This window comes from Heterocephalus glaber, unplaced genomic scaffold, assembly GCF_053883595.1.
Source record: "Heterocephalus glaber isolate CG9 unplaced genomic scaffold, H.glaber_assembly_v1.0 deba00001444, whole genome shotgun sequence".
In the NCBI taxonomy this organism is placed as follows: Eukaryota; Metazoa; Chordata; class Mammalia; order Rodentia; family Bathyergidae; genus Heterocephalus; species Heterocephalus glaber.
This window is the reverse complement of record NW_028258297.1, coordinates 20,788,210-20,795,789: the sequence shown is the minus strand read 5'-3', so window position 1 is coordinate 20,795,789 and position 7,580 is coordinate 20,788,210. Positions and strand designations below refer to the sequence as shown.

At 36.0% G+C, this 7,580-nt stretch overlaps 1 long non-coding RNA gene across 3 annotated transcripts in view; it reads right to left on the bottom strand.

Moving 5' to 3' along the window:
• Positions 1 to 7,580, bottom strand: part of LOC101711282 (uncharacterized) — an 82,805-nt gene that overhangs the window by 35,893 nt on the left and 39,332 nt on the right. For all 3 annotated transcript variants that reach the window (XR_015452330.1, XR_205305.3, XR_015452329.1), the window contains 2 exons: positions 2,596 to 2,648; positions 1,951 to 2,105 (listed from right to left, as the gene is read on the bottom strand). This is a non-coding gene — a long non-coding RNA (uncharacterized LOC101711282). The remainder of the gene's footprint in view (positions 1 to 1,950; positions 2,106 to 2,595; positions 2,649 to 7,580) is intronic.

Sequence of the window (7,580 nt, the reverse complement as noted above, 5' to 3'; positions counted from 1 at the left end):
CTGTAGGGTAATGGTAGAGGCCCTTTAGCTGGAAGTTTATATCCAGTTTAATTCTAAGATCTTCTCAACATAAAACGCAACACAGTATTTTCTTTTAAAATTGGTTCTAAAATTCCACTTTGAGCTATTTTTAACAAATGCCTTTAGTCCATTTGAGATCATTTGGACACCCTGGGGTACTGACATTAGCTCCTATGTGATACTTCTGTTCCATTTTTTTCCTATTGCAAAGAGACCACAATCAGGGAGTTATGTTTGTGGGGCTGCCATTGATAGTTTTGTTGGTACAATTCTTCATTTTTCCAGACAGCCTAAAATACCCCCACTCACTTTGAAATGCCCCTAATGGATTGAATTTCCTGAGTCTGGATACCACTCAGCTGAAGTGTGAATGTGGGGTAATTTTGACAATGAAATGGGAATTGATGGTTTGGATATGTTTGAAGAACTACATTTTAAACAGTTGGTGATGGATTATGGTTGCATTTCAAATTCTCTGTTCAATTTTGTGGTGCTCAAATGCCTTAAGGGAGAAAGACTTTAAAAATCATAACGAAATTTCAACATATTAAAGTTATTGCTAATATAACTTTATTTCTTTCTCACAGTATCAGTATACAGTGGGGGATTGCAAACCTGAGTCTTGGTATTGGTTTCACTGGAGGTATATTCATTTAATTGATAGGAATAAATGCTTTAATAATACTCAAATCCAGAGAGTATGTCAGGAGAGATTCACATAACATTTTAGAGCACTTGAATGATTTTTTGAAAATTATTGGGGAACATTTCATGTGGCCCCAAGATGTGATATCAAAACAGATAGGCATTTTAAAAATTATGGTCATTTCCTTTCCTCTATAAGCCTATTTTGCCTTGCAAAATAATTTTTATTTATGCAATATACATATTTGAGTATTTTCATATTATGGGTTTTCTTTGCATCAGAATTTTTCCATTTTATTTCTCCCTCAGTAAAAATGAGTCACTGTGTATTCCTTGTCTTTTACTTCCTTTTATCTCTGCCTGTAGAGTGAGAATGCCTGAGTTGACTTTTCTCTCTCTCCTATGGGAACATCACAGTCAATAACTTTAATGAGAACATTTGATGCATAAATATTACAAATCTGGGATCCCAGTGATGAGATGGTGGAAAGAGAAATAAATAGCATAACTGAAACAAATGTGATGTTAATGGTGCTACAGGAACTGCTGTCCTGTGAGCAGTCAGCAGTGGAACTCTGGTTTTCCCAATAGGAATGGAAGCTTTGCAAGGACAGAGACTGTCCTATGGCACATAAAGAAAGGAAAATAAAGTTGCTGTTTGACAAATACTCTGTGGTTTGAAAGTCAGTACATTTCTTATGAAGACAAAATTTAAGTCTAAAAAAGAAATTTAAAAAGTAAAAAGCCATCAGAAATGTAAAATAATTATGAAATAGAAATTAGCATGAGATTTTCACATTTATCTTGATTGGCTTTTAAAACAATATGTAGACCAGAAGAGAAAATACAGCATCCAACTGTGTTGGAACCAATTTGACTCACATTTCTTTTTTAGTGAAGTACAAAATACATCAACTAAAATAGGTAGACTTTCTTGGATGTAAGCCCTCTTCTACTACATTCTATGTAATGTGCTTGCACCTGTGTTTTCCTGTAATTTTACCAATAACAGGTCTAGGGAAGCGCTGCTCCCATTTGGCCTACAACCAAGCCAATAAGCAAAAACGTCATTAATCACTGTCACTTGTCAATTCTCCATTCAAGAAATTGTCTCTTTTCATTGTTGCTACTAAAACACAAGGGAAATTGATAAATTTTGTTTGGATAACTATGACTAAGTTTTTAAAGATGGAATTTTTTTCAGAGGGACAAACGTGGCATTTAAAGGTAGATTACAGCTGTGACTGAGTATATATATCTGTGCAAGCAAAACCAGGCACATACCTGTGGCTGGCTATCCAAGAGATGGTACTGAATGGGATGTCTATTTTAATACAGTGCTATTTCTGCAGGATGTTTCTTCTTCTTGGTGGTTGCAAACTCAGTTATGATGTAGGGTAGCCATGGTTGTGTTCTTCCCATTCACTCTGCAAATGCACCTAACAATGGAGATGCAACACAATCTAAGAGAAGAACATCCATAAGGTCTTCTAGGTCCCTACCCCAAAGGTTAGGTTATCAGCTCCTACTCTTCCTTAAACAGAATGGTCAAATTAACATATATCCAAATCACTTAATTCAATTTACAGAAACTTGGAATGGGCCGAGCAAGTGTTTCTGTTAATCTGGGAGAAACTGCGTGATTTGAGAACCTGCTGATAGAAAATATTTAAGTCTATAAATTTTACTGTATAGGATTTAAATAAGTTCATTAGGGGCTCCAAGGTGTAGTCCATTAGTGATAGAAGAAAGATAAAAGTTGGAGATGGAAATGGAGACACTATCTGCAAGCAGTATGTTGAAGTGGCTGAGAGTATGGTTATGAAGTGAAGCCAATCTGAATTAGAGCCCTGGGTCTACCTTGTAAAAGCTTTGTCACCCTGGACAATTTAATAAATTTCTATTTTATATCTGTTAAATGACACCTACCTGGCAACACACACACACCCCTCTTGTAGAGTTCAGTGTTCAGTAGCAAGTGTCTAGTGATGTAAACACAAAGATTACACATGCATAGACTCTGTAAGTGCACAACTATAGGATTAGGTTTAAAATTTCATTATTTTCTTTTGTAACCTCTGTACAGCACCACTATTTTCCTTAAATTCTTTTATTGGTACATTTTAGGTATACAGTATATTTACATTTATCATTGGGTGCTTGTACCTGTACATGATGTATCTTGGTTCTTATTTTTTTCCCCATTACCTGTGCGCCCTTCATCCCCTCCAGCCTTCCCTATTTATATAGATTTTGTTGCCATTTATTTTTCTATTCTAATAATTTTTCCTTTCCCTTCCCTTCCCACTACCCTTACACCTTTGGAGCTTTTCATATTTCTAATTATCAATTATTCATTTTAGTCCTTATTTACACTTTCAGTTTCTCACACCAGAGAAACTATTTGGTATTTACATGTGTGTCCTATTTATTTCACTTAAGAGTATGGCCTCAATATGCATCCATTTAGCTATAAATGTCTCTAGTTTCTCATTCTTTATGGTTGAGTAGTACTCCATTTTATAAAAAAAACCACATCTTTATCCAGTTTCCAGTTGATGGGCACTTGGGCTGTTTCCAAGCTTTAGCTATTACAAACTGTGCTGCTATAAACATGAGTGCACATGTATTGCTGTGGTATGATTCTTTTAATTCTTTTGGGAAGATCCCCAGCAGGGCAATTCCTGGGTCAAATGGGACCTCTAGTCCTAGTTCTTTGAGGTATCTCCATACTGATTTCCACAGTGGTAGCACCAGTCTGCACTCCCATCAATAATGGAGAAGGCTTCCTTTCTCTCCACACCCAGGCCAGAATTTATTATTGGTTGATATCCTGACAGCAGCCATTCTTTGTGGGGTTAGGTGGAATCTCAGTGTTGTTTTCATTTGCATCTCTCGAATGACCAGTGATGTTGAACATTTTTTCCTATATTTATTTGCTGCTTTTACTTCTTTGTCTGAGAAATGTCTGTTCATTTCAGATGCCCATTTTTGAACTGGGTCTTTCAATTTGGGGGGGGGTCTGATTTTTTTCAGTTCTTTGTTTATACTCGATAGTAGACCTTTGTCTGAGTTACAGCTGCTAAAATTTTTTTCCCACATTGTAGGTTGTCTCTTAGCTCTGTTGATGGTGTCTCTTGCAGTGCAGAAGCTTTTTAATAAGATGAGATCTCAGTTGTCAATTCATTGTCATGGTTCCCGTGGTACTGAGGTTTTGTTCATAAAGTCTTTTCCTATGCCAATGTCTTCAAGAGTTCTGCCTAACTTATCTTCCAGCAAGTTTAGTGTTTCTGTCTTAATATTTAGATCTTTAATCCACTTTGATCTTAGTTTAGTGCATGGTGATAGGTATGGGTCTAGTCTTAATCTTTGGCAGGTTGAAATCCAGTTTTTCCAACACCATTTATTAAATAGGATATCTTTCTTCCAGTGAGGATGGTTGGCTCCTAGGTCAAAGATGAGGTAGCTGAGTATGTCTGAAGTTGTTTCTGCATCTTCTAATCTAGTCCACTGATCCTTGGGTCTGTTTCTTTGCCAGTACCATGCTGTTTTTATCACAGTAGCTTTGTAGTATAGTTTTAAGTTGGGGATTGTGATACCCCCAGCTATGTCTCTGTTGCCTAGAATTGCTTTTGCTATTCTAGGTCTCTTCTGGTTCCAAATGAATTTTTGGATTGTTTTCTCTAGTTCTGTGAAGTATATTGTTGGAATTTCAATCAACATTGCATTAAATCTGTATAGTTTTGGAAGTATGGCCATTTTCACTGTATTGGTTCTTCCTAGCCAGGAACAAGGGATGTTTTTCCATTTTCTTACATCCCCCTCGATCTCCTTTTTCAGAGTCCTTAAGTTTTCAGTGTGGAGGTCTTTTTGCTTCCTTTGTTACATTGATTCCTAGATATTTCATTTTTTTGGATAGTATTGTAAAGGGAATTTTTTCCTGAATTTCTCTCAGTGAGTCTGCTATTTGTGTATAAGAAGGCTATTGTTTTTTTGAGTGTTGACCTTATATCCAGCTACTCTACTGAATGTATCAATTAGGTCTAGAAGTCTTTTTGTCGAATATTTTGGGTCTTCTATGTAAAGTATCATATCAGCAAATTATGACAGTTTAACTTCTTCCTTTCTTATCTTTATTCCTTTTATTTCTTTCTCTTTTCTAATTGCTGTGGCTGTTTCCAGAACTACATTGAAAAGGAGTGGTGATAGTGGACATCCTTGTCTTGTTCCTGATTTTAGTGTGAGTGTTTTCAGTTTTTGACCATTTAGTATGATGTTGGCTGTTGGTTTTTCATAGATAGCCTTAATCAGGTTGAGATAAAGACCTTCTATTCCAATTCTCTGTAGCATTTTTATCATGAATGGGTGTTGGATTTTGTTTAGTGCTTCTTCTGCATCTATTGAGATGATCATATGGTTTTTGTCCTTGACTCTGTTAATATAGTGTATTCAATTTATTGATTTACGGATGTTGAACCATCCTTGCATCCCTGGGATAAATCTGACTTGGTCAGGGTGTGTGATCTTCTTGATGACTGTCTGTATTCTGTTTGCCAGTATGTTGTTGAGGATTTTTGCATCTATGTTCATTAGGGAGATTGGCCTGTAGTTCTCTTTTTGGGTTGGGTCCTTCCCTGGTTTTGGAATCAAAGGCACACTTGCTTCCAGAAATGAATTTGGAAGCCTTGCTTCTCTTTCAATTTCCTTGATGAGTTTAAAGAGCAATGGCAATAGTTCTTTTTTAAAAGTCTTGTAGAATTCAGCAGTGAAGCTATTAGGACCTGGGCTTTTCTTTGTTGGTAAGTTTTTTATTACACTTTCAATTTTACTCATTGTAATTGGGGGGGTTAGAGTTTCAATATCTTTTTCATTTAACTTTGTTAATTCTTATGTATCTAGGACTCTATCCATTTCTTCTGTGTTTTCCATTTTATTGATGATCCTCTGGATTTCTGCTGGGTCTGTTGTGACTTCACCTTTTTCGTTCTTCATTGCATGGATCTGAGCCTTTTCTTTCCTTTTTTTGATAAGGTTGGCTAAAGGTTTATCAATTTTATTTATTCTTTTGAAAAACCAACTCTTTGATTAATTTTTTGTATCGTTCTCTTAGTCTCCATTGCATTGATTTCTGCTCTGATCTTTATAATTTCCTTTCTTGTACAAGCTTTGGGTTTATTATGCTCTTTTTCTAGGAGCTTGAGGTTCTGCATTAGGTTATTTAACTGAGTTCTCTGTTTTCCTAATATGGGCACTCACTGCTATGAATTTCCTGCGTAGAACTGCCTTCATTGTGTCCCATAAATTTCTGTGTGTTGTAATGGCACTGTCATTTACTTGTAGAAACTGTCCAATTTCTTCATTAATTTCCTCTTGGACCCATTGCTGTTCAGGAGGATGTTATTCAATTTCCATGTGTTTGTGGGAGTTTTGCAGTTTCTTATGTTATTGACCTCCAGTTTTATTGCACTGTGGTCTGATAACCATAGGGGTAACTTCATTTTTTTTACATTTACGTAGACAAATAAGGTACTTAGGGGTAACTTCAGTTCTTTTACATTTACATAAACATGTCCTATTAGCTCTTATGTGGTCTAGTTTGGAGAATAACCCGTGTGCAGCTGAAAAGAATGTGCATTCTGATTTTGTGAGGTGAAAGACTCTGTAAACATCTATTAAGACCATTTGTTCAATAGCTTGGTTCAATTCTAGAATTTTGTTATTAATTTTTTGTCTAGATGATCTGTCTACTTGTGATGGTGGGGTATTGAAGTCCTCCACTATAATTGTATTAGTGATTATTTGGTTTTTCTTGTCCATTAATATTTGTTTTGCATAGTTGGGGGCATTCATATTTGGTGCATATATATTTGGGATTGTCATCTCTTCCTCTTAGATTGTTCCCTTCACAAGGATGTAGTGACCATCTTTATCTCTCTTAATTAGATTTGGTTTGAAATCTACTTTGTCTGCAAATAAGAGTGCTATCCCTGCTTTTTTCTGGGTTCCTGTCACATGGAGAACTGTTTCCCATCCTTTTACTTTCAGTCTATGAATTTCTTTTTGAGTTAGGTGTGTTTCTTGTATACAGCATATTGCTGGATTTTGCTTCTTAATCCATTCTGTCAGTCTGTTTCTTTTGATTGGTGAATTGAGACCATTAACATTGAGAGTTGTAATTGATAGATATTGACTCATCCTTGTCATGATGCTTTGCTGTTGTTGGCCCTTTCATTTCTTATTTTTCCCCCTTTCCCTTTAGTTTCTTACCTGGCCTGGTGGCTTCTCTCTGTTGGTTCTCAAGGAGTTGTGATCTTCACTGTCTTTTTCTAGGATATTGCTTAGAATTGTTTGGAGTGCTGGTTTGGTATTCATGAAATTTCTCAGGTGTTCTTTGTCATGGAAGTATCTAATTTCCCCATCAATTTTGAAAGATAATTTTTGCAGGATACAACAGTCTAGGTTGGAAGTTATTTTCTTTTAGGGCTTGAAATACTTCACTCCAGGCTCTCCTTGATTTGAGGGTTTGTGTTGAGAACTCTGCTGTGATTCTGATGGGCTTTTCCTTTGATTTGTTTCTTTTCTCTAACTGCCTATAGGATTTTGTTCTTCTGTTGGGTTTCTGGAATATTGACTATTATATGTCTAGGTGTAAGGTTTTTTTGATCATGGCTAGTTGGAGTTCTATATGCCTCACTTACCTGTATGTCCAATTCTCCTCTGTCTGGGAAATTTTCTACTATTACTTCTGTGAACAGTTTTTTTTGTCAATTGTACTTTTTCCTGTTTTTTCATGGACTCCTATCAGTCTTATGTTATTCTTCTTTGCATCATCTAGCAGCTGCTGGATTGATTTCTTGTGATCTATTTTTAGGAATCTCTGTTTTCATGGTCCTTAACCACAATCCTGTCTTCTA